General features: G+C 41.5%; 1 long non-coding RNA gene and 1 other non-coding gene across 2 annotated transcripts; both read right to left on the bottom strand.

Annotated features, from left to right (window-relative positions):
* Window positions 1–5728: 5728 nt before the first annotated feature.
* On the bottom strand, window positions 5729–11818 carry LOC120926733. Its single transcript, XR_005746986.1, has 3 exons — window positions 11714–11818; window positions 8048–9094; window positions 5729–6172 (listed from the first exon to the last, which is right to left on the bottom strand). It is a non-coding gene; the product is annotated as an uncharacterized LOC120926733 (long non-coding RNA).
* Window positions 7006–7098, bottom strand: LOC120929776. The gene has a single exon (XR_005747476.1). It is a non-coding gene; the product is annotated as a Z30 small nucleolar RNA (small nucleolar RNA).
* Window positions 11819–12753: the final 935 nt, after the last annotated feature.

Here is a 12753-nt window from a genome sequence, read left to right on the forward strand (position 1 = left end):
GTAGACCTCACACTGACTTCTGTGCAATGCTTCTCAGTATTCTTTGTTTTAATTGACACTTCCCAACTCCCACCCCCCAATACTTCTGCAATTGATTCTGGGTTAGAATAGATTTACAAATTATTTGCACTAATAAAGTTTTATTATTTGTAAAACAATGCCACATTTGCATTCTTCTCTATACAATTGCACAATTTAAAGGCGAAGGATGGCCATACATTATAGAACTTTATTGTCCAATTTTCCTTTAGATTTACCAAGACTATAAAATAAACAAGGTCAAACCTAAACTCTTTCAATTTGTATAAAATCAGGCAGGACCTTGCACTACATAGTTGAAGGTAAATCTAAAGGGAAATTATTAAGTTAAATGTTATAATGTATGGCCAGCTTTAGGCTGCCAGAGCTGATCGAAAAAGAGTGAACGGATTCCCCGGTCCATACAAGCGAGGTGCATGGAGGAATCCTCCCTGCTGTGCTTTGTATTCTGACAGCAGGCTCCCCTCCACTGCCAGAATACACTGATCATTGCTTTTTCAATAAAGTTTTCCAATACTCCCATTGGAGATCAACTTCTGTCATGCTGGAACAGCCATAGATGAGACTAGAATTTGGCCTGTCCCTGTTCAACAGGCCAAATTTTGATTCATCTATGGCTAGCTTGCTGATTTTAAAAGCGGTTGATGGGATGTTAGACAGTGGGACAGCCTACTGTGGAATCGTTTCCTTCTCTCTTGCTTTAGTGCCCATTTACATCAGAAACCATATTCTATGCATATTTCCCATACCACATTCCATAGCTTCTACGGTTACCATTAGATTCCTAAAGAACCCCCAAACACAGATTGCAAATGCAGTAGATTTGTCTACAGCCAGATTAGATGGCACTTCAGTACTACGTGATCTGATTGCAGTAGGTTTTTACACCACTTAAGGGCCAACTCTATTTTTATTTATTTTTTTACACTTGGGGTTTAAAAAAGTTTTTATTTTTGCTAGAAAATTTCTTAGAATCCACAAACATTTTATATATAATATAAAAAAAAACACCCTAGAGAATAAAATGGGTCGCTGCAATACTTTGTCACACCGTATTTGCGCAGCGGTCTTACAAATGCAATTTCTTAGGGAAAAAATATTTTAATAAAAAAAAAAAAGTAAGAAAACCGTAAAGTTAGCCCATTTTTTTTAATATATATATATATATATATATATATTGTGAAAGATAATGTTACGTGAGTAAATTGATACCCAACATGCCATAGGCGACTTTTTAAAAATGTCTACAGGTAACCAGTCTTGTGTTACAGGAGGAGGTCTTGTGTGGTTTGAACAGTTTACATATGTGGGCGCAACTTGCATATGTGTTCGATTCTGCGTGCAAGCACAGAGGGACCGTTTACTTTCAATATTTATTTTCCCCATTTTACACGGTTTCATTAAAAAAAAAAAAAAAAAAAAAAATTATATATATATATATATATATATATATATATATAGTTCACTTTTATTCCTATTACAAGGAATGTAAACATCCCTTGCAATACTGAAAAAAAAAAACAGCATGACAGGACCTCTTTATGTGAGATCTGGTGTCAAAACGATCTCACACTGGGTACGATTTGAGATGCGATTTGACATGTCAAATCACATCTCAATTCGGCGGCAATGGCACTGTCCTAATCAGTGCGACGCCGCCTCTTCGATTTCAAAAATTAGTTCCTGTACTACTTTTTGCGAAATCGCGGCAAAATCGCGCATTTTAAGGCGATTTTGAATTCGCAGCAGTGTGAACCTAGGCTAACACTTAAGCAGAAAAAAAAACAAAAAAAAACACCCGTGCATTGGGCCAAAGTGAAGTTTGACGTTGTGCCCATCGTCCAATAGTAAAGTGGGGGGGCCATAATTCCCATACTCGACTTCCTGCCTAACAGTGCAAAGGATCAGATCGTCCCCGCTGCTACCAACTGATCCGGGATGTGGCGGGAGACCACCCATAAAAGTGATCTTGTGGTGAATCTGCCACAGAGACCACTTTTACCATAAAGCGGACTGTCCGCCCTTGAAGAAAATACTGGGGGTTATGGCAGCTATCTGCTGCCATAACAACGGTATTTAACGTTAAAGTAGCAACGTAAATACACAGTGGGTGGTTTGGAAGTGGTTAAAAGTAGTGGATAAAGGTTTATATAAGGTATGCATATTATGTTCTTTTACATCAGATGTATAGTAGATGAGCAACCTCTCCAGCAGGAATATGGAAACTTAAGAATAGGCCATAATTATGGTTAATGGACATAGGTTATGTCACACAATTGTTTCTATTCAGTGTATGGTCAAATGGTGACTTCTGTAGGTAATGGTATCACTCACACTTCAACTGTCTGGTGTAATAATTGCATGCACAAGCCTTTACTGAAAATGTCTAAGACAATTACCTTTGTCTCTTACATATCATGTAAAAATGTTCAAGAATGACTGGTATATGGAAAATGTAAACAATAACATATGGGGGGGGGGGGGGGGGGGGGAGCACATCTGACCCTCCCTACTAACATGCTGCAGCACATATAAGTTGTGCAACATTGAGTGGCAGGTGCATTGTTTACTGCATTGATGAATGTTTGCAAACCATTAGCACTGCTCCAAAAAAAACACATACCAGTATAAATATATCAATCATTAATATTTACCATGAGACACTGATGTTTGCCAGGCAATGAACTCTTAAATATATTGAACATTGGCAAAGTGCAAATACAATCTGTCTGCCACTCAGAACCACCCTGTAAATATTAGCAGTACCCTTACATGACTGAAGCCTTCAGGACCAATGTGTGTATCAGTAGCATATGCACAGGATAATGTCAGCCAACCATTCATGAGCTCATTCTGTGAAAATGCTACATGACTGGCTAATTCCTGACAGACATGTAATCAGTAGTGTGTAATCTGCAGCACAAGCACTGCTGATTGTTAATGTTTTCATGTAGGCTAGAAAGCAGCAATTAAAGTGAAGTTGATCCCGTGCCAAAATAATTTAAAACGTGTATATATATATTATACAATGTGTATATATATATATATATATATATATATATATATATATATATATATATTGAGCTGCTCCTCGAGGTACAGGGGTGAACTGTAAGTGGAAGGTGCTATTGAGGGCGCTAAAATTTATAATAGGATACCTGCCTGAATAGGGACAGCAGGTAATACTAGTGAATCTATTACAAAAACAATAGTGAACAGTCTCGCATTCAAACAATGTTACATACATGTAGTATGAGATAAATAAAGATAATCAAATATACAAAACAACCAAATTCTTTGCCGCTAGGCTGATGAAAACCACTATACAAAAGTGAAAAAGTTCATAGTAGGAAATGATCATAAAGGAGAAAATTCTTCTATGGGTGATCATGCAATCAGATTTCCAGGAGGTAGAAAAACAGCCTTCACCAGCTAATTGACTTCACCCGAAGTGCTCTGAATATTCAAATGCGCTTACCACAATGACTGGACCACTTAATGAAAAGTAGTGGTCATACGCTGAGCAGGTATAAGTGCCTGCACACTATAAGACAGTATCTGGAACGTTGGTTTCAGTAGTAATGCCGATGATTGGAACCACAATAAAAAACAAAAAGGAGGGAATCTCATAGTGCATTACCTTTTATTTAAAAAACATTTTAAAAAAGCCGATTGGCCGCTTACTTGAAAACGTGCCTGCCTGGCACTAGGACTGCTGGCGTGATTGTCTCATATTTAGAAAATGTCAATCAGATCCTTCAGAAAAGACCTGGAAGGTCTTGGGCTAGGCAGCAGTAGCCAGTGCCAAGATCAGCTGTGTGCAGGGTGACCAGAAGGAAGCCGCCGACAATTGTTTCGTGCTGTGCACGTCATCAGGGGGGCCCACTGATGACGTGCACAGTAAGAAACGTAATAAGCATGAGCTTTGACCCAACACATTTCATCCAAGACATCATCCGGGGTCTGCACCCTAAATGTCCAAGAAAAAAAAAAAAAAAAACACACCAAATGGAAATTGCCGACAAAAAAATAATAATTTGAATATAAAAGGGTTACCAAGACCACAACTGTAAAAATCAGTCTGTACATGCAGCACAGCATGCTTGTTATACTGAGGAACTTAAGGGGTTAATCCTCTGCATTGTATCAGGACCGATGCTGAGCATTTGCACGAGTACTTGCGCAAATGCTCCCAATGCTTCATTCAATACTTTTTTGGGGGAGAGGGTGGGAGGAGTCAGTGGCGGGCGAAGTCTGGCTGGAGAGGGTAGGCACAGTCGCTGGACGGACAGCGAGTCCTCATCTGCAGTGGAACTTGGTAAGCTGGCAGGGGTGTAGGGCGCAGCAACATCAGGATTGGTGGTGTCACATTCGGTCGCTGTCAGCGGCTGAACATCCTTACGCCCATCTTGGCACACCCGGCTGCAGCCAGCAGCGGACATCTTGTTACACCCAGCCCATATCGCTAGGGCTGGGTGTAACAAGATGTCTGCTGCTGCTTGCTTGTACCAAGATCGGCGTTGCAGCATAGTTTTTCTTTCATAAATCCTTTCCTTGTGTCATTTATTGCAGCATTTTAGTGCCTGCCACCCATCAAACATTTGGGGGGGAATCAGCGAGTACCTGGAAAAAAAAAGTATCGTACTTGTATCCTGTTATACAAGTGGCATCAGGACAACCATAATACAGACTATTAAAAATGGTATATAGCGGCAGTATTTTAATGTAAAAAGAGCATTTAAAACCATGGGCACTGTGGGGTGGCAGATGAACCATTTGCATATTACTAGGTTTAGTAACACTTTAAATCAATATGAATGTCAGCCTTTTTTGGCACCTTTAGCACAAGAAAAGCGCATCCCTTTAAATTCTTAACATGTCTTCATACTGTGATCCCTTGTGGTGTTTAACCACTTCCCTACCGAGTCATAGTAAAATGTCGGCAGGGACCTTTAGACTGGACGTCATATGACGTCCTTGCATTCCCGGCCACTAGGGGGCACGCACCCGCCGCATTGCTCGGACCCGGTGCGCGTGCCCGCAATCACGGCAGGACCATGGATGTGTGTAAACATAGATCATGTCCTGTCAGTGGTGAGGAGACAGATGTGTGTTCTCAGTACAGAGGAGCACACATCGATCTCCTCCCCCTTGTGAGTCCCCCTCCAGTTAGAACCCCTTTAGCGCCCCCTAGTGTTAACCCCTTCCCTGCCAGTGACATTTACACAATAATCAGTGTATTTTTATAGCACTAATCGGTGTAAATGGTCCCAAAAATGTGTCAAAAGACGGCGCAATTGTCAAAGTGTGACAGCGCTGAACTAAAAATTGGTCGGGGCAGGAGGGGGGGTGAAAATGCCCTGTATTGAAGTGGTTAAAAAAAAAAAATCCAAGCAAGATTTAACCAAAAAACACACAACCCTCCCTGTTGAAATGCACTCAAAACGCAGCAAGAAAGCATCACCACACCAGTGTTAAATTTTTTGCAAAGAAGTAGACCAATAGGTTTCAGCCACAAAAATTTTGGTGCATCTCTAGTCATGACCTTTGGTTTTCATTGGTAGTGGAGAACCCAAGAATCACCACTCCAAAGACTGCTTAGCCTGTATAACTATGCACCAGTGACAAGGCATTCCAAAAAAAAAATAAAAAAAAATGGTAAGATTGCACAAAATGACGCATAAAGCGATTTGGGGAGGGGTCCACTCAATTTTTATTTTCCATAAGCATTGAAACATTTCAAACACCCACTTGACCAACAGCTACTGCATACCCAAATGCTTGTAAATTAGAAACCAAACACATCTCCAGGAAAAACAAAGTAATCACTTTGCACACACTTTAGATATTTTGAGTTTTCCAGTATCTTCTGTATGGCATTAGGACCAGTCCAGTTATGCAGCAAGCTCAATAACCGATTCATGTCAGTGGTTGCAGTTGGTTTCCCACTGCATGGATTATCCTCTGCGCTGGTTTACCCAGCTTTAAACTTTTTCATCCACCTGTGCACATTGCTCTCATCAATATTGGCATCTCTGTAAACATGCTGAAAACTTCTGTGGATGTCAGACAGATTGTACCCACCATCAAGAACTCAATGATGGCTGGTTGCTTATGCTCTGAATCCATTTACCTGCAATGAAAAAAAAAAAAATATATAAAATGTGCGACTATAAAAGAATTATATATTTTTTAGCAGAGACCATAGAGAATAAATTGACAATTGTTGCAAATTCTTTGTGGTATATTGCACAGCAGTTTTTTGCAAACACTTTTGGGGGGGACCACCACTTTTTTTTTTTTTTTTATAAAAAATTAAAAGATATATCTATCGTTATGCTGAAATTGGATACCCAACATATCGCACTTTAAAAATTGCACACGCTTGCAGTATGGCGTCAAGCTACGCTTCCAAGGTGACGCTTTAAGTTTTTTTTACAAGATGTCTAGTGCTAGACTTCTTGCTCTAACATTTGCAGCAATACCTCACAGGTGGTGCAAACACGTATACGACTTGCCTATGCATTCACATGTGTTGCAGTTTGCAAGTGGTTTACCAGGGTTATAGCTGAAGCTGTTGGCAATAACGTCTATATTTTTTGTTTTTTAACTAGAGTTTGGCTTTTCATTCGCTGATGAGAATGCAACACACACGTAGTCTCATTGGCAAATTGATACAAAAGCCCAACTCCAGTAAAAATATACAGTGCATATTTAATTTTTATTTATATTACAGAGATTATAAATCATCCAAGATAAGGGATGAGATCATTAAAAAAAAAAAAAAAAAAAAAAAGTGGTATCGGGACAACCCTAGCCAACATGTCACATATGGTTTCTGTAACTGGACTTCATTTCGACCATCCATTAATAGCACTCTGTGTCAAATCAAGACCGGGAACACAATCCTTTCTAAACAGATGCTTTCATTATAACCCATTGAGGCAATGCGTTAGGGTACCTTGTCAGCTCAGAGAGAAGATTACGTTATCATTTCGTGGTCAATGTGGACTTGCATCCAGCAATACCAAGTCAGAATACATCTTACTCATCACTGCTGAGACATTTTACCCCTTTAAGACACTGACAAAATGCATAAATGAGAGGTGCTTCACCTGCCAAAGGATTTGTATTTCTCTCAATGCAGTCCTGAGATGTACACAGCCATGCCACACAATACAGTGCTGCCTGGCAAGGAAGGGGACCTGTTCATTCCTTGCTGCACATTCACCATCACATACAGGTATGCTCCCCACCCTATGAGTGGATAGTGAGTAAACAAGACATACAAGCGCATGTCACCATCTCCCCCCATCAGTAGTATGCTTGCACTGGAGGACAATTGATTGGCTCCTTGTGCTGCTTCTTCCTCCTGACTTTTGCTGTACAGTAGACTACAAGATGCCAAGAATAAAATAAATTGTTTGCAGATTAACAGTTCTTATACATGGTGGGTGCATTAACTTTAAAATGGTTCTATTTTTTTTTTTTTTTTTTTTTTTTTTATAAAAACAAAGCATGCAGAGCATTGCACCTGTGATCAGCAGATCTAGTGTCAGGTTCCTGCAGAAACTCTGTATAGCTGTCTGTCCATACCAATGGGCAAACAGTTACTAGAGAGCAGGAAGAAGATCAATGAACTACGAGTGCTCACCAGTGAGCTTGCAGTTAATTGAGAACTACAAGCTGTCGGCCATAGTAATAGTGATCTGTGAATGAGCAATTACCATCTATGAATGACACTGCCAGGTGGGTGGATCCCCATTCAGATGCACTTTTTAACCACTTCAATACCAGGCACTTTCAACCCCTTCCTGCCCAGGCCAGTTTTCAGCGCTGTAACACTTTGAACAATTGTGCAATCATGCAGAACTGTCCCCATATTAAATTGTTATCATTTGAGACAGATGGAGCTTTCTTTTGGTGGTATTTAATCACAAATGGGGTTTTTATTTAGGCCAAAAACAAGAATATGAAAAACCCAGTTAAAAGAACAAAAAATAGTTACCGAACATGGTGCTGAACTGCCTGTGACATCAAAGATGGCCTGAATTCTCCTGGAAATCATCAAATACAAGTCTTGGATGGTGGCCAATGTAATCGGATACCACTCTTCATGCAAAAAATTGTTCCAATTCTCACAGATGCTAGGTGGTGAAAAACAAGCCCAAACCTTGTTCTCCAAAATTGACCATAGTGGTTCTATGTTGAGGTCTGGCAACTGCAGCACCCAGGCAAGGTGCAAGGCTGTCTGCATGCTCAAAGCACAATTTGACAACCCCAGCATTCTCATCTTGGTAAATGGTGTCGTCTTTGGGAAACAATGTCGGCATCAAGGGGAGCACATGGTCAGCCAGAATTTGAACATAGTCGCTGGCAGAGACTCTACCTTTCAGGGTGATGGGGCCTGCAAGATACGGCTGCCCAAACCACAAGACAGTCATGGTCCCAAGCTTGAGACAATGTAGGCCACAAATTAACACATCCGGTGGTTGGGAACGCTTAATTCAGAAGACCATTTTACAGTCCATTGATAGTCCACGATTTATAGGTACTACACCACTCTTCTGAGCATTAGGATCAGTCACTAGTGGTTTGGCAATTGCAGCTCACCCGAGAATGTTTTGCCTTTGAAGCTCCCTCCGCACAGTTTGTGGGCACAGCTTTGGAAGACAGATTGAGCTCTGCAGTTACTTTTACAGCAGTTTTCTTATTCTGGGTCACAATCCAGTGCAATGTCTATTTGTCCCTTTCAGTCAGTTGTCCATGTCGAATGGGCTCTTGCTTATCAGACAAGGTTTTCCTGGAACCTGTATATTCCATCATAACCTTTGATATTGTACCTGGCGACACCACATATAAAGCGGAAACTTCAGAGACAGAGGCACCAGCTAAGCAAGCACCAATAATTTGCCCTCTTTGAAACTCAGTAAGCTTTGACATGACTCCGTATTGCTAGTAGTACACGCAGTTAATGATGAAAGAGGCTTCCCACCTGTTAGCTAGGCGCCTTCATCACACAATGGTATGAGAGAAAGAATGTTATATCCAACCCCTGTAAATGAAAAAAATATATATATTATGACTTTATATAGAACTATACATTTATGCAAATAAATAATTTTTCTTTACTAATGTGAGCTGATGAGGCTGCATTGATCAATGTAAATATTGTACTCGATGTGCCAACAAATTGGCTCTCCTTTCCTCACATGCTGCGTGTGAGGAAAGGAGAGCCGATAACAAGAAAGTCTGTTTACATCTGTATGAGCCATGTTTGGACTCTGATCAAATAGTAAAAGTGCTGCCGTGATTGGCCCTTTATCCCAATCAGTGATCTGCTGAGTTTAAAGCACACAAAGGTCACAGACACCAGATGCATTCGGGAAGCATGTTGTCGCAAGGATGTCCAGGGACACCCTGCTATAACTGGAGAGCCATGCTGTAGTTATATATTGGCTATAGTGCGGTGGGGAAGTGGTTAAATTGTGACCATGGTGGATCAGAGGGAGGTGCTCTTTGGTAACAGGTTACACTCCAAATATGGGTGCAACATGTAATGAAAAGGTGAATTTAAAGAATAACTAAAATGGAATTCACCCCCCCCCCCCCCCCCCCCCAATAGAGTGGCAAGCCACTGTTGGTTTTCATTACTGTCTGTGCTCCAGTTGAGATTCACCATCATTAAAAAGCAAATGCAAAATTTAAGCCCCCCCCAAGAAAAGTAAGAGGGGAACTATTCCAAAGGGGACACTAGTCCAGGTGAACTGGGGTCCCCAAGGAACTGAAGCAGTAGTAAAAAAAAAAAAACCTGCAAGGCAATGTCACAATGTGCTAGTAGTATCACATACTAGCACATTATGAGACTTGCCTCAAAACGAAGCCCTCCAGCATTGCAACCCCTGAGAGGACTTCCAACTTCCTCTGGCTACATGAGTGGCCAGGGACACGATGAAGTCACTCCCGTGCATGTAGGCTGGGTGGCAAAGACAACTAACAGACACAGGAGCTGGCAGGTTAGTGAGGAGAGAAAGCAGAGCTGTGGATAACAGAGGCATGTAAACTGACCATGGTATCAGGGCTCAGCAGCCATGATAAACTGTAGTCAGGTTACAGGGGGGAGGGCAGAACCAGTCAGGTATTTTAGGTTACACAAAAAGGGCCAAAATTACACAGCACAAGCATTGTGCTTTATAACATGCTTTTTTTTAGGGTTACAAACACCAACGTTAATTGGCAGGGATTTCCTGTTTGGTTATAGGACAGGAAGTGAAGGGAAATTTCCACCATGGGACACATGGCGCAAAAAAACACCACTGCTTTATGTGTAGGACAATGACAAACAATTCTGCAAACAACTGCAGAAAGCATACTACATGACTGACTGTTGGGAAATGTACAAATAACGGCGGGGATCCGAAGAATTTGCACGAGTATCAGTACTCGCCCAAATGCTACCCATATTCAAAAACGATACTTTGCGGTGCGATTCATGTCAATATATAATGAATGGGTGCAAATTGCTCCGCAAAGAATAAAATGCGATTTGAATAGGAGTGTGGTGCAATTTCCCCCACACAGCTCATGTGAGTAAAAAAAAGGGAAAGCACCATCTAGTGGGCAGTATGAAAAAAAAAAAAAAACACACACAGTACATATCTGGCCACATGCAAAATAATCTACCTAGGTGTCCCAGTCCGCAGATGGTAGCAAATCACAGGTGCTGCAGGCGCTCACATGGCTGGAGAAACTGTAGAGGCGGCCTGCCCCCAAGCTGAGACCACTTCTGCCCCCTATACCCACAGGCCCTGGAAGTTCTCCAGCCCTGTGAGCACCTCGGCAGACCAGGACATCTGTAAATTATTTTGCATGTGGCCAAATACGTACTGAGAGTTCTAACATTTTTGAAATCGCCCACTAGATGGCACTTTTCCTTCTCTATACACGCACCACATTCCTGTTCAAATCACATGCGATACTTTGCAGTGAGATTTGCGCCAATTTTCTTTATTGATGCAAATCAAATCGCAAAGTATCGGTACCAGCAAGTACTTGACTAAAAGTATTGACACTCTTTAGATCAGCAAGTAGAAGTGCCTTCACTACCCCCCCCCCCCCCCATGCAGAGCGGTTTGAGTTATACAAAATGTTGGGCTCAGATCGCACAGGAATGCAGTGTGAATCGCATGCAATGGGACAGTGTGAATCCCAAGCTTAGACTCAAATCATACCTTGTTGGAGCTTAAAGCTCCAAAATACTCATCGTCCAAAAATTGCAATGGCAGCCATACACATAGGTGTCTGTACTAGTTCAAGTCCGACACTGCAACATTTAGGTGGAGCTAGAGTTGGGCATGCCTATGGGAACACACAAACTGAGCAATCGTCGTCCCCATTCATTGTTTAGATCTGCTCGCTCTCCTACCGGTAGTACTTTCTACTAATACGATCACAGCAGAAGCTTGACTACACACCCCTCATATACACATGGAACGACACTCCAACAAAGCCACATCCAAGCACAGAGACATGACTAGGATTAACAATGTGATAAATAAACCCGATATAGCGCCATCCAGCGTACTGGGATAAAGGAAACACAGACTGCGGAGACCAGCAGTGTTAACAATACAGCGCGTGAGAGGAACTGGTAGGAAATACACAAACATGTTACCTGGGAGCCAGTAGCAGAAGAATCACCAAGAGCCGACAACCACGAGGTGATTAGGGAGCAGATTATATAGAGAGTAAGCGACCACGAGTTCCCATTTACAACATGACTCGGAAGTGATGTCGCCGAAAAAAACAGGAAGTTGTGATGTTTTAAACAGGAAGCAGTGATGACGGTGAAGAAACAGGAAGTAGCGTGCAGAGTAAACACGAAATCAACAGAAAACAGATTCTAATGTCACCGTTTTCACATGGAGGAGTCTTGTGTGTTGGTGAATGTGGGGGTGCACTGGGCACATTATAGGGTGACACGGGGTTCAGTGGCAGCATGTGCAGGCAACAAAATGGCACACCAAAATGCAGGACCAGTTGTATGGGGAAAGGGGGAGCTGAGCGAGTGGGGGGTGCAGATTGACAAAGTGCTATCAGTAAGGAGGGGGGGGGGCAGCATTACAGGGTGACATGAAGGTGCTGCATTGAGGAAAGTGGAAAATCAGCACTGGACCCATAGGGGTTATTTTACTGGCATTGCTATCTGAAGGTGATTGTAGATTGTAAGCCCTTGCTTCGTTACCAGGGCCGCCATCAGGGGGGTACGGGCAGTACACCTGTAAGGGGTCCGGAGGCCCACAGGGCCCCAGATGGCAACCCCACTTATAAAAAAAAAAAAAATAATAATATATTTTTATTAAAGGGCCAATTTTTTTTTAAATTTTTTTTGGAGGTCCCCAGGGCCCCGGATGGCAACCCACCCCCCTTTTTTTTTATAAAAAAATATATATTTTTTTAATATATTTTTCTTTTTCATTAAAGGGTCAATTTATATCTTTTTTTTAGGGGGTTCCGGAGGTCCCCTTTTATTTATTTATATATATATATATATATATATATATATATAAAATTAGAGGCCCCCAGGGCCCCGGATGGAAACTCCCCTTTTTTATATATATATTTGTTTTTATTTATTTTTTATTAAAGGGCCCAGAGGTTTCTTTTTTTTTATTATTATCATTAAAGGGCCCAGAGGTTCCGGATGGCAACCCC

The sequence above is a fragment of the Rana temporaria genome, chromosome 2, assembly GCF_905171775.1.
Source record: "Rana temporaria chromosome 2, aRanTem1.1, whole genome shotgun sequence".
Taxonomy (NCBI): domain Eukaryota; kingdom Metazoa; phylum Chordata; class Amphibia; order Anura; family Ranidae; genus Rana; species Rana temporaria.